Raw genomic sequence first — 25,919 nt, forward strand, 5'->3', positions numbered from 1 at the left:
CCCCCGACCTTTTTTGGGAACAGCGAAGGAAGAGTATATGCCTAAAATACATGTAACTGGTGGCAGCCAGCTGAAGTGGAAAAACAGGGAAGCAGGAGGCTCCGGACCTGCTGAAATGGAGCAAGCGCTCCAAGGAAACATGCATGAAGTAGTGCATAGTTGTGAGTAATGACTCTCCTTGTCTAATGTACACCATCCATAAAAATGCAAATCAGTGGCACCTGTTTTTGTAGTACATCCTTATTCCTTTAACTGTGTTCATAAGGAATTCCACCCACCTTATAAAAAACTATCAGCAAATACCGTGACCACAGCTTAACAAATATCATTTCAATGGCTTAACAATGCTCCCCAAATTAAGTAAATCTCTTGATACAAGCACACTTTATTATCCTGCTAATTAGCCATTAGTGTCCCACCCCTCACTTCCCTCAACAGGTACAAAATGTTGTCATATCATTTAGTAGAAAAGAATTTAGAAAATAAGCATATTTAGTTTGAACAAATATTTGAAAAATATGTTCTAGAGAGAGAAAAATTTCTCAGCAATATCACAAAAGAGGGTCATGGGGGTAAATTTTATATCTATGGGAAGAGCTCACCCCAGCAAACATTATTTCCTATAGTTGCTCAGCACATCACAATCCACAGCCATGGCCATGAGAGGATCACCTCTGCTGTTAACCAAGTTCACATTTTATGAATGGGAAGACATGGGATAGCAGAGGAAGAAAAAACACTGGAGGAAAAGAGGGAGAGGACAGGAAGGAAAAATACTGTGTCGAGGGCAAAATTCAACTGGAGTAAGGGTAACATGAGCGGTGATGTGTAAAATCTGTATTTGTTCTGATAGACACTACTCAAACACCACACCATAACACCATTTCATCTGTTAGCTTTCAGGGGATTTCCAGACTTCTTTTGGAAATATGGAAATAGTCATAATTGAACACAAAAGAATGTTGCACTAGTTTCAAAAAAGCATAATATTAATTCAAGTCTTATGTTGATAAATTCCTACTTGAACTCCGAGCGTCAGTATTTTTCTTCCTAAGCTACTACTGCATTATTTTGATTACATTAAAATTTATATGTCAATTTTAGAAAAGCATAGTCACTGGCATCAGACAGACCTAGGTACAGATCCTATATTCATCATTTACTAGCTAGGTGACCTTAAGACTTTTTTCTATTATCTATAAAGTAGGAATACTAATAGCTATTTCATTGGGAGGTTGTGAATGTAAAGAAATCAGTTGTAAAGCATGTGATAAATGCTCAATAAATATTAATTCTTTCCTTTCCTTCTGGCTTATATTTGTTTAATAAATACATGTTACAATCCAGGGGTAATTTTAATGGCAGCAAAAATAAACTACATTTTATGTCTATAAAAAGTAGAATATGTGACAAGAGGGATGATGCCCACATGTCCTTTAACTACTGAGATAATCCTTCTGTTTTATTAGTCAAACTAACTTTTACAATGTATGATCTCATAGAAATTTTAGTCATTTTAACCCATTTTCTTTAAACTAAAAATGTCAACTATAATCTGAAAATCCAGCTCCAGAAATGTTTCTGTTGCTGATTTATTAGGAAATATATTTATTCAGTAAGGGGATTATCTTCATCAATACCATTCTCTTACTCATTTGCAATTCAATTAGTCATTTTTAAATCATCATATGTTAGAAATTAAGTATATCTGGGAGTTTGATCTAAGACCTTTTACTGTCTGTCATCAATATACCCAACGGTGAGCATTTCTCTGAAGTTCTGGAAACGCCAAGAAGAATAACATGGTGTCCAGTAGGATTAACTACAAGGTTATTACCATTGGCCTCACTTTGTGCGTTTTCTATTTCTGATCATAAAAACTTCAACACAATATCTTCTCATCCCTGAAAAAAATATTGTTCACACACACTCTCTCTTTCACCACTCCATTTCTTTCTCCCTCTCTACCTCTCTTTCTCTCTTCCTCTTAATCAAAAATTAAAAGAGGTTTTTGAGATAGGCTGAGCCTGAATGAGATATAAAATCAGTAACGTTGGTAGTGAATTAAGATATGGGCCAAGCTGGGCACAGTGGCTCATGCCTGTAATCCCAGCACTTTGGGAGGCCAAGACTGGCGGATCACCTGAGGTAGTGAGTTCAAGACCAGCCTGACCAACATAGGGAAACCCCGTCTCTACTAAAAATACAAAATTAGCTGGGTGTGGTGGCGCATGCCTGTAATCCCAGCTACTCGGGAGGCTGAGGCAGGAGAATTGCTTAAACCTGCGAGGCAGAGATTGTGGTAAGCCGAGATCACGCCATTGCACTCCAGCCTGGGCAACAAGAGTGAAACTCTTTCTCAAAAATAAAATAAAATAAAATAAAATAAAATAAAAGATATGGGCCAAAGAATGAGGATTTCTGTTTAAATGTCTATTCTTGTCTCTTAATATTTGATTATTTGCTTTTGTTTTACACTATTTCAGACTTCTGTGCCTTGGCATTCCCCTTATTGTTACCTTGATAGACATCAGTAGTTCAAAGGGATACATAATACAAATAGTTAGGATACCTAAAGGACAAAATCTGCAATGTTCCAAGGTACACATTTGTAAAAGAAAGTATAGGACACAGCATGCCTTATTAATTTTTTTTTCGAAAAACAGAACTGAAGTTTCTAAATTATAAAACATGGGCAGGATACACCTATTTTAATTTTGAGACTGTTCAGGAATGAAACATGGTAATAAAATAAAAAATACACGTGTCTCTTTTCTTAATATAACTATAGATTCTAGACCCTAAAAGTGCAATGTAACACACAAGTACAGATGCATACTTTTCCCCACATTTTAAAGATGGGAACTTAAGAGCATCCACAAAATCCTAGGTATATTCCAGGCAAAGATTAAAGAGAAGGAAAATGCATTTAGAGGGGAAACATCCATCGTCCATATACTTGGTGCAGTACACTCTACAAATTGGCTATTAGACCTGCCCTCATCTCTCTCTACAGAAGCAGCCACAGCTGGATCAGATCTATAATGTAATAGGGGGATGAGGTGTCTTTGGATAAGGGCCAGCATCTTAATTCCTGCTGAAAGAAATATTGCTGATAGAAATATTGACTGCTAAATTATTCTGAAGCAAGAACATGTTCTTCTTTTCTCTATCACTGTAGGCCCTGATATAGTAAGCCATCATCTTCTACCTTTCTCTCAGACTGCTATTTTTGGCAGGGAGGCAGCACTCTTTCTCTCCTATTACTACCAAGAAACTTGTTTTCACCACTGTCTTTATGACAAAAGACAAGGAGACCTAGGTTCCAAAAGTTCTGAAAAAAAGTATTCTCTTTTCTGCTATAAAATACAATCATATCAAATGAAAAATACTCACAAATATAACCATTTTCACCTTTCTTACAAAGCAATTGTACTCTTAAAGAATGAATCTCTTTCCAGTATCCTTAGCACAATCCTTCCCATCTCTAATTTCCTCACATACAGATTCTGTGAATACTTCTGTATTTCTCTTTTTTTTAACACGAATCATTCTAGATGACATCTGAAGAATAAAATTCTTACCATGGAACAACATTCGGCTGACAGATGACCATATGACACCCTTCAAACAGTACAATATGTCACTATCAGAATGCGACTGCTAGGGAGTGTATATTCAAGGTAATATTTAATGTTCAAGTCAAAACATAATGGAATTTTACCAGCACTTAATATGAACACACATAAAGAGAGGAACAACATTCCTCATTCAAAAATAATTTGTGTTTGATTTGTAAAAATCTGAAAATTTGTTGTTTTATAAAAGAAAGCTAATCACATTTTAGCTATAAAATTAAAAAACGAATTTTAAGATAATTTTTTCAAGATGAAAAATATTAAAGATGAATTTATCCTCTGTTTCATCTTAATGGTGTACTAAAAATTTATTCAATAAAATTAAGACTGTGGCTTCAACCTCAAGCAACAGCCCCCACTAAACTCACTCAAGCCCTTTAATATATGAGAGCTGCATTAGTGTCACTTTGTAAATGACTATACTGAAGGAAAGGATAAAACCTAAGTGTCTAGTTCTACCACTTAGGAGGCTGAACATAATATTTAATATAGAGTTCTGTTTCTAATAACATAAATATTTTAAGGGTGATTAGGAAAACTAGTGTATTATCCTGATTGTGTTCTCACAGCAATTTATGTTTTCCCCATGGTAAAGCTGGTTTCAAACAGATCTTAAAAGAAATGACTTTGTCATTATTAAAAATATCTTAAAGGAAACATATATAATTTCCAAAACAAAGCACTCGCGATGATGAAAACTTCCTGACATAATTGTTCCAAATGGCTAACATTTGTATAGTTCAAATGATTTAATAATGATCGTTTACTTGTTTTGAAGTACTATTGTTATTTACCTCCTTAGAAAGTCTTGCCAAGAGTGTGTGATATATCTCACAGAATGCCAAGATACCAATCTTTTTGGAATACTCACAGTGCCTTCTGCAGGAACAGTGCCTTTTATTGCCTCTGTAAAGCTTGAGAGTCTATAGCATACCTAGAGGTAGTGCACGCCACAAAGGTGAGAAGGGAACAACATGTTAATAGTGATAATGATGAAAATAGCAGTGAAGGTATCAAGTATGAAGCCCTTACTATTTGCCAGGCACAATCCACAGGGCTTTACATGGATTATATTACTTAATTCACATGTCACTCCTATGAAATAGGCACAATGGAAAGTCTCTTAACCACTGCCGTGAAGCAGTATCGGGAACAGATTGCTAGGTTCATATTCAGGTTCTATCATTTCCTATCTCTATAAATTTGAATAAGTTCCTTAGCTTTTCTAAGTTTCAGTTTCCCAATCTGGAAAGAAGAATATAATACATTTTGTTTTTGTTTTCTGAAACATGTCTCAGCTCCTTCTCCATTGCAATCTCACTGGAACCCCCAGTTCGAGCCTCAAGTTATAACTTAATATAACTTACTATAACCTTTCCCCACGACTATCACAACCACTACCTGGTTCTTCCTCTTGCCTTCAGAGTCCATTTCCCCCCCAACCCCCATTCACCTGCCACAGAAATCCCAATCATATTTCCAAATTAATTTTTTTTTCACGAGTACCTATTTCCCTGGGGGTAAAGCCCAAATCCTAAGCACTGGCATTTGACCTCAACAAGACTGACATTCTCTCTATACTCACCTCCTGCCCATCATGCTGAAATCACTCTGGGAATATCTGCACCCCCTCTATTTCTTTGTGTTTCTTGAAGGCAGGGGATGTTTTACTTGTTAATAGCTCCATGCTGGCACAGAATAAGCACTCAAAAATACTTTTTGAATTAGAATGAATATCATGCCAATGCCAACTTTTCTACAGCTCCTTCACCACATTCACACAGGGCCACTTCCTATACCCTTGCAAAGCCCTGTGCCTTGATCATGCCATTCACTTCTCCTGGGGTGTGTCTATCTATCTTTACTTGGTAAAACCACATTCACCAATGAAGGTCCTACTCAAGGTCACACCCCTATGGCACCTCCTCTCATTCTACAAGGTAGAATTCAAGCCTTCTCCTTAGAGGCTTCCTTCAGTCTTTGACTCTACCATGACTAGTTTAGCTTCTAGCAGATATTATCACATTTATTTATTTCTATATCTGCTTCCTTAGCCTGACTGAAGAAATCTACAAGAACAAAGACTGTGACTATTTCTTGGTATTTTGCAGCATCTAATTGTAGGGTCCAGGACTCAGTAAATAATTACATAAATCAATATTTGATGAATTAGTATTCAATTTAGGGCATAATAAACAAACAATTATTTCACTGAGAGGCCCTTGTGATATGAGGCCCACCACCACTCCAATCTTTTATTCCGGGGACTGGAAGGGCTTACCCTGGCATTGCCCATTTTCCACAGCTCTGTCCTTCTCCTGCCCTCTCTGTGGGACTTAGGGATAAGTGCAGGCAGCCCCCTACCTGTTAAATTTCTACATCTGGATGTGTGAGGTGAATAAGGACAGGAACCTGCTTTGATGGCCTCCCAAAGTGCATGTAATATCCTGGGAAAATCTTCCATCAAAGTAACAGAAGTAACGGGTATTTAGGCCAAAAAAATCGGTAACTGAATACTGTGGCTGAACAGCAGCATAAAGGTTCTCCCTGGCTAAGCTCCGGGCTTCTGAGTTTTGCCAGCATTGGGGGATGGAGTTGGAGGAGAGGAATTTTTCTTCACTAGGGCCCAGTGCCACCCCAACATCCAACCTCGAATACCCGAGCTGCCTCTGTGGAAGTGTGGCCAGCCATTCCCCTGAGGGGCTGACAACACTGAGGTAGCTTAAAATGATTATTACTCATCTGACATTGAGAAACTAAACTCAGGGTGCAAAAGGAATATAAATGTGTAAAAATTTGGGTGGTATCAAAGTCAAAATTATGAAGGCCCCTGTCCTAACTTGAGAGGTAGGTGACTTAAAGTCCTGGTCCCATGTGAGTTCCTTCATTTCAATGTAAATGCCTCAACATTAGGATCAAGGGGCTGACTAAATCAACTCTGACTTCCTCCCTTAGATCAAGAGGAATACCACAGCCTTGGCCACATCCCAAACTGACAGAAACCATTTAAGAATGACCTAGAAATGTCATTAATGCTAAGAGCCTATACTTTCGATGCTAGATTATCTAGTTGCAAAAGAGAAATTGGAATACATAGTTACGAACAGCATGAAGACACCCACCTGATTCTCATTAACGTCAATCACTGTTATGCATTATCTTGCAAAATCTGTGAACTTCCATAACAATGTTTAAAGCTTTGTAAATGTTTTTATAATTTAATAGAAATCTATTATAATGATAAAATTCAAGAAATACAGCAACTTTTGGAAACTTCTGAGCCTCCAAAACTGTTGATAAATGGGTTCCCAATACTGAGAAAAATAAAAATGAACAAACATCACGAATCTTTCTTTTCTCCTCTACCTAACTTGTTATCCATTAGGAACTGATGATTTCAATAAAGATAGAAGGCTACATTAAAAAAAAAAGATTGAAATTGAAAGTGGATACATAAATTGGACCCCAGTACATACATCTGCCCATTGGTCATTGCTGTTTCAGATACTTGCTGGAGACAATAACAAGAGATAAATCTACTCACTCTCTCTTTAAGAAGGATTCTGGGGAATGAAAGAGATGAAATGGTGAATTGTTTGTGCTGAATCATTCTCCTTGACATTGGGGCCATTTTGATGAGATAAAAAAGTACTTACTGAAAGGCAAATACTCATAGTTCATAGACTTGTGTCTCTGTCCCTTTTTTCATGTAAAAGGGTAGAAAACAGTTTATTGTCCCTATTAAATTTGTTAGCCAAATCTCCATGATATAATAAGTACATCAAGAGTATACTGCACTGATTTAAATCACCATCCAAAATTATTTGGTCCTAACTTTCCCTCAGCACTACCACATTGGTCAAAAAAAAAAAAAATCTCAATTACAGATGTGTTCAAGTGCACACACACTTATCTGTACGTATACATTCCTCATCACTACAACTTCCTTCCTACAATCAATTTTCAGAAATAAGTCAACGTGTATACTCAAAACCTTTCACTCATAGTACCCGGATTGGTCTTCTGAAAATTAGCTTTCATAAGGCCAGCGTCAGTGCTTTTGACAGCTGTCTTAGCAGAAAGACCCAGACATCTAGCTGTGCCTCTGTCTCTTCATGCCATGGTAGCTGTGTCAATTTGGACGCTGACTAGTGACATAACCCGAGCAGATGCAGGACCCATATGTGCAACTCCAGAGAAGATTTCCAAAGCACTGGCATCTGGATGTCAGCTTTTCTTTCCTGGCCCTACAGCTGAATGTTCTGCTAGACCTGATTGTTTCTCTGCTGGGGATCAGTCTGGTGACGCCCTGATGTGCTCACTGGCACTGCCTAGACTTCAGTGTGTTTGAAAACAGTGAGGTACATAATTACCTTACATTGCAGCACTCCAGGAACTTACCTGTTTTGTCAGTTTTAGATACTGAAGTCTACCAAGGGAAACAAAAACTACTGGTGCTGTTTCTCTAATTCTTAATTATTAAAGTTTTGTTTGTTTGTTTTAACTCCATTGAATAGAAACATAGGGTGCAGGGTCTAAAACAGCTATGAGCAACCTTGCATTTATATACACGAAGTTTCCAACAGGGAAAGTTAGCATGAAAAGAAAATGCATCGTGGCAGATAATTTGTGTCTGTTTTTCTGATTCTGTGGCAGTTTCTCCACAGCACGAGAACAGCCGTGTGAACAAAGGCACCTACCCCCCAAAGAGGCAAAGAAGGGTGGTCATCTACACATCACCTCTCTTCACTTGCTCCTTTTCAAATAAGCCATGGGATGAACTTTTCCTTCCAACTGGGAGCCACAAAATGAAATGAGAAAAAGAGACACTTGGCAAATGTGAACCATCATAGATTAAAAATGCTAAAGCCTTGCTCAAGGGAAAAGGATAGCTTGGTAATAAATTCACAATGACGTGTCCTCCTGCTCACCTGCGCCAGCTTTCCTAAAGCGAAAACCTTCTTCCTCCCAAGACCAACCTACCCTTACCAAGAGATGAGCAGCCTTCTCCATCTCAATCCCCAACGTGTGACCCAGGCTTCCCTGGTAAAGAACTGGGAGAAAATGAAGTTTGTTTGACTGATACAAACTTCATCAACTAGATTCCTGGGTGGTAGATGTCACTGTGATACATAAACTGATATTTCTGAGAACATAAAATAGATAAAAGATTTAAATAAAAATAGTAAAATGGGATTTTAAAATTTGTTTGGTTTTTGAGACAGAGTTCTGCTCTTGTTGCCCAGGCTGGAGTGGGATAGAGCGATCTCGGCTCACCGCAACCTCCACCTCCCCGGGTTCAAGTGATTCTCCTGCCTCAGGCTCCCAAGTAGTTGGGATTACAGGCATGTGCCACCATGCCCAGCTAATTTTGTATTTTTAGTAGAGATGGGGTTTCACCATGTTGGCCAGGCTGATCTTGAACTCCTGACCTCAGGTGATCCACCCACCTCGGCCTCCCAAAGTGCCAGAATTACAGGCGTGAGCCACTGCACCTGGCCTACAATGGTATTTGTTTTTTTTTTTAAAAAACACAGAAACATTAAAAACACACACACACACAGAAACATTAAAATAATACTGTGTGAATACTTTAAAATGATTTAATCTTAAAATAAACTAAAATCTCAAAATCCGTCCATTTTATAGAAACTGAATTAAAATACAGAATTTAAATACAAAATCTCAGGGTTTTATTTCTTTTATATCCTAAGGTTGTTGCCTTCATTTTAAAATAAAACGGACCCTCCTTTATTAGCTATTAAATGAGCTTCATTCAAATGAAGCATTTAAGCTTCATTTTAACTTCAGCAAGACATCATTTCTAATTGGTGTTTTAAACTTTTTAATTTATAAAACATGACAAATTTCAATCATTGCTACTTTAAACACATAAATGGAAAACAACAAAGCCAAACACAGCCATGTACTCCTTCAGGAATATCATGCGGATTTCAAAGTTTTTTATTTTTATATTTTTTATACTCTAGAGAACAGCTGGCATGTATATTATTTCTAATATTGTCTTCTGGCAGAATAATTCATGCAAATATAGCGGCAGATTATAACATGCTCGAGATTTTAGAGGACTGAGGTTTTCCAGTTCTGGAAAACACAAAGATGAAAACTACTCCTGGGATTTTTTAGGAAGACATTCACTAGAAATGTTAGAAGGCTGACCAGACTTCCGGAAGCTGGAAAATCTCTATTCTTTTGTTTAATATTCCTCCTAAGTGCATTCATGCAAAGCCTTTAAAAGGAATTGTCCTCTCTTTCAAAGGGGTTTGACTTGGGCACAGTTAATCATCACTGTGATAAAGCAATTAAAGGTATTCATAATTAGGACCAAACCAAATGTAAGTAATCAGAAAATTAAGGGGCAAATGACATTATAATGGGACTGTGTTTTCTTTAATGACCTCTTGGCTGAGAAGGACATTCTCGAATTGGTGCATGGGGACTTAGGTGCATAATGCATTAACCCTACTAGGAGCCCAGCATGTAAATGTCTTCTTCAAGTGATAAGAATGCACCCTGAAATCAGTTACTATCACTGACTTTTTAATAATGCTGCCCAAAACAAAAGGGACAATTAACAATCAATCAGTTGGAAGTTATATGCATTATCTGCACAAATTTAAGTCAATTCTACAAAGGCACTGAGCACCTACTAAGACCACCAAACTGTGGAAGACACGAAGATAAATAAGACATGACAGCTATCTTCAAGTTGCTTACAATCTAACAGGAAAACTAAGACATACATGAAACCATTTTGAAATTTTTTCACAAAAAACCACACATGGGTGCATGCATGTATATCTAAAAGGTGAATTTTTTTTTTTTTTTTTAAGACAGGGTCTTTTGCTCTGTCACACAGGCTGGAGTACAGTGGCACAAACACAGCTCACTACAGCCTCAACCTCCTCAGCTCCAGCAATCTTCCTGCCTCAGCCTCCAAAGTAGCTAGTACTACAGGCACACACTATCATACCTGGCTCATTTTATTTTTGTAGAGATGAGGTATTGCCAGGTTGCCCAGGCTGATTTGAAACTACTGGGCTGAAGCAATCTTCCCACCTGTCTCCCAAAGTTCTGAGATTACAAGTGTGATCCACCATGCCTAGCTGGAATTTTTAAAAATATAAGTGACAGGATAATGTGAAAATGATATTCTGTTTGCTAAATTTTACTTAATTGTAAATGCAATTATTGGAATTTTAGGTCCTGTCTCTACACCTGCACCTTTTATCTCAGGTAAGGATACAACATTTCATTAATACAGTTCTTGAGGGAAGGAAAAATATCTACATATTCCCCAAAGCTGCATTTGATGAGCCTTATATATAACAAGCTATAAATGCTTGTTTACTGCCAATAAACAGGGTCTGTATTTTTCCTGCCCTAGCTAAACTGGTCTGCATTTCAGAGGAGGCTGGTTATATATACTTTCTAAAATGAATAATCTCATAAATGCCAAAATAATGTGTAGCAATCTCAGTGAAAAAAACTTGTCCCCCCAGCCCTACCTATCAATTACAATAATCCAGAAGGATCTCCAAAGATCATGGAAACCCAATCTAATAATTTAGGTATCGATTGAAATAATATAATCTCTTTTTGGATTAATGTTGTGAGTTAAGGTCTCAAGGTTAACGGGAGGTGTCAGTAAGAAAATGAAACCTGGATTTTTTTTTCAATGCAATGAATTGTAAGCAGTTATTTTTCAACAGGAGAAAATGCAGCATGTAGAAGTGAGTACCCTCCCCCACCTCTGTTTTCATGTTAGGCATGACATTCTTTGGGGGGAAAATGACTTTGTGCTTTCTAAAGCTTCTTAAGTTTCTCTGAAAATCAGGCTAACTGCCCCCCTCCCAAACATAGCTGCGTGAGATTCTATTAAATGCAGTTTTGTTGATGTGGCCCCAAATGATTTTCCCCTCTTTCAGTCTCTGCAGGCTGCCCCAAGTCTCCATGTCTGTTAATGACCTATTGCTTCTGTCTGATTCAATACAGCCCACTGGCTATGGAAATGGCAAGTCTCAGCAGGAGACAACAAAATGGTCAGCAAACAGGGCTGAGCCATGTCATTTTCCTCAAATACTTTCCCAGGAATGAAATGACAAGCTTTAAAATGTTGTCTTCTGCTCAGGGCAAATATTTCTTTATTAAACAAAAGTGCATGTCCTCTTGTTTCCATTCAAACCACAGCTTAAAGTATGTCACTTGAAAAGCTTCCATTGTAAAATAATTTAATACCTAATATTTCCCTTATAATTCTTTTCTCTGTCACTCTCTCACTTCCACCTCAGGGTTCGAATCCCAGCTGTGCTAGCTAGTTACTAATAGCCGTGGGACCTTAAGCAAATCCCTTTACTACTTTTTCCCCCACCAAAAACAACCTAACTATATCGTAGTCTCCAGGTAAAGCGAGGTTAAATGATAGCAATTAGTTACCAATCAGTCATATAAATTCCCCAAACTGATTAGTAACCTTCCAATATTGAAAATAGTTTGATCCACAGCAATCCAATTCCTAGTTAAAAAATAATACAGCTTAGCTGTGAATCCAGTGAAACTAATCATTGAGCAGAGATAATAGGTACCAACTGAAAGTACCAGGCCTGGGTACTTTATATTTAGAAAGACGTAACAATATCTTCCGGAAGATTAAATGCTGTCTAAATGCTGGATTGGGCTTTTACATTCAGTCCACCTAAATGTGATCTCAAGAGAGGATACAGTTGATCTTACTATGCATTATTAAATAGTTACTGAGTTTTATCTCCTATGTGACTACAATTCTAAAAGTATAATTTAAAATGTCATTGAACTATCCTTATGGATTAAAGATGCAATTAAAATAGTCATTGATATTATCATTTGCCTTTGTATTTATGTAGAACTTGCAGACTTCCCACTTACAAAAAAAAAAAAAAAGAATTTTCTGTTTCTTTAGGTCAATTCTACCCTTGGTCTAATCTCTATACCAGATGAAATTTACTAAAACATTGTATCAACCTAAAATGAAGTAAAAGAGTAGATTACTTCAGAGGGCATTTTTCTGGTGGCCTAAAGGGTCACCTGCATTTTTTATATCTTTAGAATTGAGGGAAAGAGCTGCTCTGACCTGACAATTCCTGTGGCAGTTATCTAGCCTCATGGGAATTCAACGAGGCTCCTCTGCGAGGGCAGTCCAATCATTAGTTACACATTTTATTCATCCAGAACAACAAATTTTATAATAATTTCACTAATTCTCCCAAATGTTTATTTTTCCCAAATACACAATAAACATAAAGCAAAATGGCATGACATTTTCTTTTCTTAGACACGGTTCTACTGCACTGTCACAAAATAACACTGTCCTGTGGATTACTTACCTTGCAATCATAAATCATCAGATCCCAAACTGGCAAATGTCTGAGAAGTGATATTCACAAGGAATTAAAAAACAGCTATTAAAAAACAGCTGGAGACTAGGTGACTAGGGCATCTGACCCAGCTCCTGGGTCTGCCCACAGGTGCATGGCTACAGTTCAGAAAGGATAGAAGATAGTAGCGAGTCCTATACCCTGCACCCCTCCTCCCCCAAGCAGGATCCCTACAGTGCCTTTCTTATTGCTTGGTGCCCACAGGTCTTGGTTTTCTGTGTTCTTTAATGAATATAGTATTACCCAGGCCAGGCTCAGAAAAAGAAAACCATTCATAAACATGTATCAGCCATGAAGTACACTGGAAGTTACCTCTTAAAATCAGCTGTTCCTTCCACAACTGTTTTCAAGAGGCAAGAGTCAGAATTTTATTTTGGTTGATCTACAAAAAGTCAGATACCTAATTTTTATTTTCTTCTCTTTGCTTATCTGTATTTTTTTTATTTTCAACATTTTCTTTTTTCCCCCACTTTGTGCAGTTTAAAGAGGTATTTACACACACACACACACGAGGGATAACTACTTAAGATTCTTCTGTAATAATCTTTGTCTTTAAAAAGCTAGTGAAGTAGAATACAGATGTGACATTATAGTATAATTGTTGAATTATGTGTTCAATTTGGCTCTTATTGTATTTACAGATCTTTTCTCAAAATAATTTTGATTTGATTCTTCTAAGCCACTTTCCTCACGTGTGTTCCACAGACTACTACTAGTCCAGGATGCTCAGCTCACTGGTGTCTGCAATCAACTTAGTTTGAGAAACGATGCACATTATCACCCACCCACCCATTCACAATCTTTCCTCAAGCCTAAAATGAGTCTAAAAGGCTTGCAAAGTTCTAGAGACTGAGATGGGAAAGGAACACTGGCCATACTGACTGAGTTTTGGGTCCAAGATAAATGATAGTCAGCTGGTGTCACCCTATTCCATGTCATTCCTAGCTGATGCTGGTAACAAAAATGTGATGTCTGCTACCACCAAGGGCTACTCTAAAGCCAAGAAGAACACAGTAATCTGGCAAATATTTGCAGATATTTACACACATTACCAGAGAGGTATAAAAACCTACACAATAAGAAAGTTATTACTATTACTATTTGACACGTAACCTTATGATTGTCAACTTTGAAAACTGATACAGGTTGAATATCCCTTATCCATAAAGCTTGGTAAAATAGCAACTCAGGAAAAAAGCTTGGAACCAGAAGTGTTTTGAAGTTTTACCAAAAAACTTGGTAAAATAGCAACTTGAAGAAAAAAAAAAAGCTTGGGACCAGAAGTGAGAGGAGTATTTGCATATACATAATTATATATTTTGGAGATGAGACCCAAGTCTAAACATAAAATTCATTTATATTTCACATATACCTTATACTTACAACCTGAGGATAATCTTATACAGTTTTTAATAATTGTGTGCACAAAAAGTTTTGACTTTATTTTGACTGTGTCCCATTACATGAGGTCACGTGTGGAATTTTCCACTCGCGGTCATGTCACTGCTCAAAAAGTTTCATCTTTGAAGCATTTCGGATTTTGGATTTTCAGATTAGAGGTGCTCAACATGTAGTATAACTGTCTTTCTGTTCCACATTAATCTCCAAATAATTTGGCCATTCTTAGCGCCTGAGAAAGAATTACAGATATGTTCCCATACCTTGCAAACAATCTTTATGTCAGCATGCCCCAAACAAATTCTGCCTGATCATAATGAAATCACTGGGTTTTTTCCTCCCCCATTTGTGACTATGCTAAGAGAATGCATGAGTCATTGCGAAGTGAAGACCCTCCAACTATTCCCACAGGGACTTCCACATAAACACCAAATTTATTTGTTATTTTATTTTTTTTTGAGGTGGAGTCTTGCTCTGTCTCCCAGACTGGAGTGCACTGGCACGCTCTTGGCTCACTGCAGTCTCTACCTCCTGGGTTCAAGCGATTCTCCTACCTCAGCCTCCCGAGTGGCTGGGATTACAAGCACGTGCCACCATACCCAGCTAATTTTTGTATTTTTAGTAGAGATAGGGTTTCGCCATGTTGGTCAGGCTGGTCTTGAATTCCTGACCTCAGGGAACACCAAACTTAAAAAGGGAATATGTGTGTGGGTGTGATTAGTGAAAGAGGTGAACTGTGTGTGTGTGATCACAGGAAGTGACTTGCTCCAGGCTGGGTGATCTGATTCCCTCCTGTTGCTTCTAGGGTTCAGCCTCTGTGACAGCCAACTTTTCTTGAGTGCTCACTGAGCTGTCTGTGTTGTATCTCAGCTAATACTGTGTACAGTCTCTCATCTAACCTAGGTACCTTTGTGTAGTATCTCATCTAATTTTAACACTGTTTGAGGTAAGACTTGCTACTATCTCCATTTGGGGTTGAGAAAACTGAGGCTTAGACAGTTCAAATAAATTGCCAAGTCCATATAACCAAGTGCAGAGATTCAAATCCAGGAATAAGTGATCCAAAAGCCACTAGTCTATGTTACATTGAACTATGTTGGTCTGTTTTCTTATTGCTCTTCTCTACTCATAGTGGGAATGCTGAGAGGCAAAATCATCACTCATTATCCATATCTCAGTATTTTCTGCAGTCCCTGATGCAAATTAGGCATGGAGTAAATATTTACTGAACTGAAGCTTAGTACTTTCAGATTACTGTTTCACTTTTCTAGAACCTGGCCACTTGAGGTAATTCATTTGGCAACTAGAAAGTCCCCATTTACTATTGCACTAGTTTCAGTCAAGTGGCCAAATACCATGGCTTTCCTCCAAAATGTTACCTCAAACTGCTTCCTTCCCCTCACTCACACTTCTCTCACTCTTTCTCAGTGAATGATGATATACGTTTATTCTGCAAATCAAAGTTAGCAAGGTAAACAAAAAACCCCAGGGATACGTATCTGCCATATAGAGACATCATTATGAACATCCTTCTGAGAAGTTCTCCCTTCTGACCCTGACATGGAAGGGTGAACTTTTTGGCCTGGCAGATGATGGATTTCGTGCAACATGCACAAGGAGAAGCATATGTGCATTAAACCGTTTCACCAGCATAATTTACAGCAATGGTCGATGGCTGGTTCTACCTTCTAGCTCTTCTGGATTTCTGATTGGGTGTTTATCCTCATTTTTTTTCTGAGCAAGTTGAGGAGGTCATGTAGTAAGATAAGGAGAGTAATGGCATGTCACACTTTAGTCCAAAGGAGACTTTGATTCTGGAGTCCCTTTATAAACTCTCTTTCAGTTTCTTCTAAGTTGCCAATGAGAGTATTATGACAACTTCTTTGGTTTTTTAGAGAAGGATTTTCATTCTCAAGGTAAAAATACATTGTTATCACCAAATATAAAATTTTTTACTCTGAACTAAACCTGAACTATCAAATGGATACATCAATGTAAGCAATTTATGTCATGTTCAATAAAGAATATTTATCTTGTTTTGAACCTGAGAGAATTTTATTGATAATGTTCTTATATTCCTGCAGTAATAAAGTTTCTGATAAGCATCAGGATTTTTCTTAAAAACTTGCACATTATTCTGGACTACCCAACACACAAACAGAAATACTAGCAGATGTTTCTCAAATGTGTTCTACATGTCAAGTTCTGTATCAAGCACTTTCAACTACACTATTTTGTTCAGTCCTCACAATCTGCCAGCCAGGAAAACTTTCACTACTATTTTCTCCATTTTAAAGATGAAAAAACTAAGGCTTAGAGAGGGCAAGAGACCATTGTAGGTGCACACAGTTAATAAATGAACAACTGGGGATATAAACTCGAGTTGGCTGGATGCCCAAATCCACGCACATAATGAATCTGTCATATACTCTCCCATGTCTGGAGATGTGGATACAAACTAAGCTTCTAACACAGAGCTGAGACAAGGCCCTGGCTCTGAGGTTAACTGTGACCTTGCCAGGTAAGATTTCTTTGTTCATTTTTTTATTTACCAGGTATTTCCTGACAACCTATTAAATGAAGGACTCAAATTTTACACCTTGAATATACTGGCATTAGTACTTGTTCTGGCTCACCTCTGGGGAAAAAAAAAGCATATACTGAATTTAGTAGAATTTGAGCTTCTCAGAGAAAAGTTTGATGAGCTATTTTTTCAGATCGTGACAAAGAAATAGCCCTAATGTGCCCATCAGTTTTTATATATAATGAGTTAAAGCAGCATTAATTGTTTAAATAAAAGATGTTAAACTTTTTTATACAACTATATAATATTTCCTCAAAATTATGAATATGATTTTTATATGGCCTAATAAGTTAATTTTGAATAAGAAATTATACTTTCCCCCTTAGGATTAACATCCAAAGGCAGTACAATATAGGGAAATAATGGTTTACAATCAACCTGTGTTTGATCCAGTGTGTCTGTTTTGAGAATGGAGATTGTGGTAAAACATGCATTCTTGAGATAATTTGAAGACCAGTGAGATAATTCTTGGCAAACCACAATAAGATTCTCCAGTGAAACCAATTCCATAAGTATGAAACATTAATCTCAATAGAAAATAAATGCCAGGGTCAGAGTGATGCTTACGTCATTAAAGCCCAGCAACTTAGGTGAAATGCACATTGCCAGTAGACCCAATTGACTACTCTGATGTTAGTTTGCTAAATTAGATAATGGACATGTCACATCTCTTTTATAAACCCTATTCCCAAACTTATGATTCATTCATATACATATTTTAGTTTAAACCTAGGCAATCTACTAATAGAAATTGTGAGTTAATGTTCAACTTTAAAAACATTTTCCTAAATGCCAATGCTGATATCTTATTTGAGGTGAGGACATAGGAGAGGTGAACAACAGACTTAAAATTTCTACTTTTCTTTTTCATTCTTTCTTTTTAAATAAAAATACTGCAATCCCCAGTTTTGATTGTTTTATAGCTCAATTGATAAGGTGTGTTCCTGTTTTTTGTTCAAGAAAATTTAAAAGCAACTAATTTAAATATGCAAAATTATCTTGAGTTGTTCATACGTGAACTTAAAAGCCGTGCAACACAGGAAAATTAAGTAATTATGCCTCCAAGTTATTTACTGCAATTAAGCTCATTTATCATATGCAAATTAGTGCAAACTGGTCTCATTAGTTACTAAATTACTCAATATGAGCTGAACAATGTAGCACTCCAGTTTGTAATGAAAAATCCCTGTAGAGGCAAGCAGTATCAATTAAGCTAATTTGCATATGCAAATATATTCACTAACTTTCTCTCTTTCTATATTTAGTTTTACATTTTCTTACCATTCTGGATCATAGAGACACTACAGGGTCACTCAACTTTCTCCCCTTCCTCTCTCACAGCTAAAGGAATTAATTCAAAATGCTCCTATTATTTGAAATCACCTTATTTTACGTTAGCACTGATGTCCAGCAGGATACCACTTTAGCAAAAAGAGCCATCAGGAATAAGAAGATGCAACTTCCTAGAGATGATCATTTTATGTATATCTACACATTTCAATAAAATAAAGGTGAAATTTTAACTCATCAATAAAGTAGAAAATAGACTTGAAGGTATCACGCTTTCACAGAGGTCTTTTGAAAACACTACCATCAAATGTAAAAGGCATGTTGACTTGGCTAGGCAGCATCTTAATAAATGATAATTTGTATCTTTGTGTTAGCTTTTGAGCTGTTTTAGGTATTTTCACTTTCCTTTGCCCAGATGTTTGAATTGTACTAGTCAATCTTTCATTTTCTTCTGGCATATGAGATTAAAGAAGGTGTCTATCAGCAGATTTGGCATTCTCTACCACCCCCCCCCCCAAACACACCCCAACATTGTTATAAAGAGTTCCTTTTGCTTATAAATCCAGCATATTTTCCCCAGCAGAATCTTCTACTCGGTCTTCTACAATTGGCTGGGTCTCAGAGACCAGAGATGCTGTAGCTAGCAATACTGAAACAGTAACAAATATATAAATAAGATATTATTTGTTTTGTTTTCTTTATTACATCAACCTGATTTTTAAAAAAAAAAAAAAACTTCTGGTAGATAGAGAACCTATATGTTCTCATTTGTCTAAAAACAACTCTGCAGGACCAAAAGACTATATGGACCAACTAATGATGATTCTAGGATATGCCCTTTACCAATCTTCAAAGTGTGATTAACAGAAGAAACGTAGAAATTTAAAAGCAAATCTTGACCTGATTTTCTTCTAAATCTGATCCTTAACAGCCTCTGTAAAACACAGGTTCTTCTTTTATTTGAGGCATAATTCTACCCTGTATTCCATGGTTAAAGGTGTTGAGGAAATGAAAAACCACATGAACAAAATCTGACAGCTCACTGAGGTTGATAACATTATCCATCTTATCCACACAAATCTTTGATTACTTTGGCTAACAAACAGAAAATCACTACATTTGGGCTCCCTTCTTCTCCATCATTTTTAGAAAATATATACCTTAACAAAACTGTTCTGCTAAGGTTATTACCACAGGACATATTTGTGTCCTGAACACGAGGGTTATTTTACTAATAAATGATCCTTGCAAAAACAATCATTCCCCCACTTATGTTGAGGAAGACCAGACAATCATGCAACCATCGTACCTAGCCTTTTCTGATCCACTCCCAGTCAGAGAACCTCAGGGGTCATAATCTTAGAATGTTCTTGGAGGCTCTTACTCAGTCCCCTCAGAGAGTATGCTCATGGAATTCTCTTTCAGGTTTGGGTTTGAATGTTCTAAAAGCAATACAAAAATTCATTTGCAGCCAGAAATAATGTGGGGTCAATGACATAGATACAAGAGGGTTTACCTAATATGGCCAAGCAAAAATTGACACATAGATACCATATTTCCACCATTACTTTAATTTACAGCATTTCTTACAGAACATTCTTTTTATTCTCTCAATACTTAAATAATAAATGAATTTCTCTATTAGTTATGTACAAACGTGTTGGTACTTATTATACTTATCCAACTCACAAAACTTACTTTTATGATCCAAAATGAGTTATGAATAAAGACTATCTTTCAATTATAAGTACATGATAGTTCTTAGTAATGGCATGTATTTTACAAAGTTAGCAACACACACACACACACATATAGTTCAATATAATATGCTGACAATGAATACAAACATAAACCTTAAAAATTTCCATGTTCTAGGTTTAACTTGTTTAACACCTGTGAGGTGAGTAAAGCAGCATTATTACTATGGAGTTTGCTAAAACAATATTGCAACTTTATATAACAATTATGTAAGCATTATTTACAAAATGAAAGAAACTTGAACCTTTCTGCTGAGGGTAAACAAATAATTAAAGCATTAAAACATTCCATTCATAAATCTGGCACCTAAGGGAAAGTCATTCCAGTAGTTAATTTTATGACTTATGAAGACAGTATTTGCTACCATTTTGTGTTTTGTTAACTTCAATAAGGTAAAATACAAATATCCTATCTGGTCCTTATATTGGAAAAGTAACAATAAATAACACGCTACTTTTTCATATTAAAGAAGTCATGAAATGGGAACAATATAATGCCCTAAGAGAACGTTGAAAGCAGGAACCACATTTGTGCTTAATCACATCTACTTTCCAGGTAAGATCCCACATAATGATCTCCTCAAGTTCTCGGATTTTTACTGAGCCTGCCACAAAATGCACAAATCCCAACCTTTACCCCTTGACTTCCCATTCTTCATCTAATTTATAAAAATCAGAGAAGAATTTAGTGAACTATAATGCCTTGATTCAGGCCCACTATGGCTGGGATTCACAGCCCTGCCATTGCAAGGCTGACATCCCTTGAACCCTCAACTCTCCTGGAGAAGATGCTGCTGTCCTACGATTCATGCCTGAAATAGTTATAGGTTTACTGAGACTATAATATTGGTCACAGTCAGTGGTGAGACTGCTTTGTGAATGGAGGCCCCAGAGTTCACAATACACAGCCTGGGCCTCGGCCCTGCCTACAAACACGGGTATTGAAAATTGGCTTTGTAATACATGATAAAATCACCATTAAGTTTATTATTTTCTCCCTCTCAGTGGAAAAGTAATCACATTTTAAGGGATCCCACCAAACTTTCTTTTCCCTACGAGAATATATGGCTAATTAGATATGCACAGCAGAGACATATTACATATACATTCAGAGAACGGGCACACCAAAAATTAAGGAGTCTATCTTACCCCTTACTCTCAAATCCTCCACACAAAGGGACACGTAGTACGCACTTCAGTGAAACATCACTGGGGCACAGGTAGCAGGGAAGCTTTGGTACCTGATGCAGTGAAGTCACAGGCATTTTCTGAACTCCACACTGGTATTTGGAACTGACCTCTACTTTAGTTTCCAAATTCAATTCGTTACTGAAGCCTGTTTACTCCAACTGTAAGTGTCTTAATTCTTTCCTCTTATTACCATTGTCTTTTAAAATGCCCTTATCATTTTTTGCAGTGTTATAATCCTAGTGTTACCATCCTGGGTTCAAATTCAACTTTGTTACCTAAACAGACATGTGAACTTGAGTTACTTAAGTTTTTAAAATCTTAGTTGACTCAATTTTAAGATGCATGTAGTCATAGCACCTATCTCATAGGTCTATATTGTGGGTACTCAATGATGATATAAGAAGAGAACTTAGCACAGTATCTGAAACTTAGTACACAGTAAAAATTCATCATATTTAAGCTAAAATCCATCCAGACTAGGCTTTTCTTTTTAGAAAATATGTTTTTCAATATTTTATCTTCTCTTTGCATTTACACACATACATAGACACGTTGATATATGCATTAGATATGAACATTTTTAGATGTAATCAAAATACTCAATAGCAGGAAAATGGTTACATAAATTATGATACATCCATAGTATAGAATGGCATTTAGCCATTAATAATAATGAAAACCAATCCTTTCTCAGCACAGACATGACCATGAGATATTGATTTTTAAAGGAGATTGCTAAAGAGCATATAATTGGCCAAGAGTTAGTTTTTCATCTTTTTTCCAATATGCACAAAATGCTTGATCCCATAAATCTCAGACATATAAACATACTCTCATTACATGAAAAACACAAATTTCTCTCGATGATAACTTCTCATTTCCCACCCTTTCTTTACCATGAACACTCAGATTCTTCTCCTTTACCTCCTATCGCTCTTTAGGTCTGTATTCTACACTTACTCCGCACAGCGACTGTTTCAATCCACAAAACCTATGACATCTCTTCAGGATTTGCCCTACTAAAGGATTTATCCTTAGCTACCTTGACATTATTAATATTCCTTCCTCCACCAAAATCAAATCCTGTGGCTTGCTTTTTCTTTCTGTCCATTCCTTTCTCATGTTTACTGGCCTCTTAAATGATGACATACCCCACAGTGGGCTCTCCTTAACCCTCTCTTTGCTCCACATCATTTCCATAGGGCTGTAACCCATTCTTAATTTGAACTATCATTCATCTATATGCCAGGGATCAGTAATTCCAGACCTAGCCTGAGAATTGCTCTGCAGAAACAGGACTTAGGTTTCCAAGTGCCTACCTCATATCAACTTGGCTATTTAACAGACCATCCCTCTCGACTTCTCTCAGGTAGCAGAACCAGACAGCTAGCAGCCAAACTAGAAAACCTGTGGCGATGATTAAATCCTGTCATTCTCTAGCCTTTCACCTCTAATTATGGACCACATGCTAATGATTCTATCTCAATTCCATAGCTGCCTCTTCATTCACACACCTCTACCTTGTAAAAGATCTTCATTTTCTTGAACTCTGGTAACAATTTCCTAAATGGTCTCTTTATATCAGTATCTTACAACTCAGAGACTTCCTGGACATTGTATTTTGATGATAACTCCAGAAATAAACCAAACTGTTCTCTTGTCACTGCTGCATAAAAGCCTTCTCCATGGACTCTTCATGGAGAATCAAGTCCACACCTCCTGGTAATATGGCTCCTATAATCTCTCTTCCTTCATCTCTTATATGTCCCACTGCATATGTGAAGCAGCCATCATATCAAACATCTAAACAGTCTCCAAGTGAGATTCACCACTACTTGTTTACATGCTTTTGTGTCTGATGTACCCTTTGGTTGGAATATTCTTCCCTTTTCTTTGCCTAATAAACTTCTATTCATCCATCAACAACTTTGAAAAGTCTTCTTTGGTGCTTTATGGCAAATTCAGAGCCTTGTTCTTTTGTGGCCCCATAGTACTTGACCTGTGTGATATTTCTCACTTCATGCAACCTCCTGGTTCCTCTTTCCCTGAATGACTGTAAGCTATTTAAAGATAGCAGTCATATACAGTGACTTCTGTGTTCTTATAAAGTATTTGAAACTTGTGGGGGATGAAGGGGAGTGTTAAATGACTGTAAACTGTCAGGTTGGAGATCATGCCTATACTACTTTGTTGACCACACAGGTTTTTATCAACTATTTGCAAATGAAGAAAGAGTAAGAAGGAGGAAAAGAAAGACAGAATTCATTCCAGTCTTCATGGACCAACCAGATTCTACCATGGACCCTTCTGAAACAAAACGTAGAAGCCATCTCATCCTTACTGAACACTGTGATATTGTTGAACATGGTGCAGACATAGGCTTATGGGCTCAAAAGTTTCCCTGCTAGTTAGGCAAAACAACTAATAAGATAGCTTAAGGGAGGCTATTCTTGTTACTACTACTTCCCAATTCCTTCTTGCCTATAATTCTAGTAGTTAATTTAGAATACTATGTAGTAGTTCTTCCACTCCATAACCATTAGTGCTAAAATCAAATTATACCAAAAGTTCTAGTTTCTGTGGCAATTGCAAGATTACATAGTGCAATCCTGCTTAGATGCCTTTCTTGAAAGCATCTTTACCAAGCCATCTATATTTCTCCTGAAAGTTTACAGCTTCAAACTTATTCCAAGTGTGACCAGCCCTATTTAGGAGTTTTCTTGTATGGACATAATTTAAACATTCTAAATTTTCATCCATTTATCTTTTTTCTCATATTCTGAAGCGACGCAGAATATGTCTAATCCTTTTTTTTTTTTTTTTTTTGGAAATGAGGCCTTCAAATAAATAGAGAGGGCATTGATGCCCCTTTTAAGTCATGTTTTCCAAACTAAACTTTCTCAGGCCTTTTGCCACTCTTCACGTAATATGATTTCTAGTTTACTCACCAGTCTGGTTATTCTACTCCAAATGGCATCCAGCTGTCTAGGTCGGTGTGACAGCTGATGCAACCATAGTGTGGTGTCTGAATGTGACCCATCCAAAATGGGAACAAGCTTGCAGCCCCATTCTAGATCCTGTGTTCTCTCAATGAAGTATAATGTTGATTTAGCATTTGAGAGAGCCATTTTACATTATATATTTATACTGAATTTATGTTTGATTCAAACTCCTAAGTTTGTGTTAGTTTTAAATTACTGCAATTACTGAGACACCTTACTCATAGGCCTTTGGAGTCATGATTTCCAGAAAGAATTAAGAAGATAATAATCTAGGACTAGTCTCTGAATAATTTTTCATTGACTAAGTCTTAGGTAACAATTTCTGAGTGCTTCAGAATAGAAACAGGAATAGTCCTCAATCACATCAGAGTCTAACAATTTATATGTCATGGTCCATACAAAACCTATAATGGAGATTCCAAACAACATGTGTGTAAGAGAAAAGGAAGTAACAATTTGAAGATCTAGAAAGAAATATGATCCTTTCTGTGTCCTTGAAACTAAACCTAGGTTGTAACAAAGGTAATTCAAAATTTTATGTATACAATACAATAGCAACTCCCAAGGTGTATTTCAAGAAACATCAGTTCTATGAGATATTAACAGATATTAATGGGTAAACAACAAATAAGAATAAACAAAAATGTAAAGTAAGACTTCTCAGGGCTTTAAACTTGCAAATGTGAAAGGTGCTATCTCAGACCTGATGGAACATCCAAATTATCTCAGAAGACTGTTAAAAACCACAAATTCCTGGACTTTACCCTATAAACTCTGATTTAGTAGGTCTAGGTTGAGGCCCAAGAATGCATCCTATGAGCAAGTGTTGGATGATTCTGAAACTGCCAGTAAAGACACTGCTTTGCAGAACCACCAGGATTTGACTATGAGCTATTTTTTCTTTTTTTTTTTTTAACGCAGAATCACATAATAGTTTCCTAATGCACATACTTAAAAGACAATATGCTAAATGTAGTATTACTTTTGACAACCTAGAAAAGGAAAGCACCATAAAGGCCCTATTTATAAACTCTGAATGAACAGGGATCTGGAGTATACTTTTATTTTACTCCAAAGTTTATCTCAGAAAAACATAGCTACCTTTTCCAAATACAGTAAGCGGCCTATATATCCCAAACTTGTCTGCTTCTCCAATTCTATGTAAAAAGGTGTATCTTCCACAGATTAAAAAAAGTGGCCATGGCAACATTTATCCTGGGAGCAGGACCAGTGTGGCACAATTATCTATGGTTGAAGGCAGAAGTGTTGAATCGATGGCAAAGTCTTAGTAAAAAAAAATTTTGAATAAGTGAGATGACGAGTTTGCAATGAATTTTCTCTCGGGCTAGGTAACTACAGTTTCATCCTAGTGACCTTTAACATTTATTTTTCATGAAGTTCACTGGCAAAATCAATTATTATTTGTCTCCTTTTACTAGTATTTTAAAATATACTATATTTTCCGCTGAGAAATTTTCTAATTTGGGGAGGCAAACATTAAGATTGGAAGCACTCACAAATACGAACTCAAGCAAAGAACTGAAATTTGGCGACACACAAAAAAAATCACAGTACTTTCACAACAAAACTTTGCTCTTCCAAATACAATATATAGCTCCAAAGAC

General features: G+C 36.8%; 1 protein-coding gene across 11 annotated transcripts in view; it reads right to left on the reverse strand.

Moving 5' to 3' along the window:
* NPAS3 (neuronal PAS domain protein 3) overlaps positions 1–25,919 on the reverse strand; it is an 867,326-nt gene that overhangs the window by 409,041 nt on the left and 432,366 nt on the right. The gene's annotated exons all lie outside the window — the stretch shown is intronic.

Source organism: Gorilla gorilla, chromosome 15, assembly GCF_029281585.2.
Source record: "Gorilla gorilla gorilla isolate KB3781 chromosome 15, NHGRI_mGorGor1-v2.1_pri, whole genome shotgun sequence".
In the NCBI taxonomy this organism is placed as follows: Eukaryota; Metazoa; Chordata; class Mammalia; order Primates; family Hominidae; genus Gorilla; species Gorilla gorilla.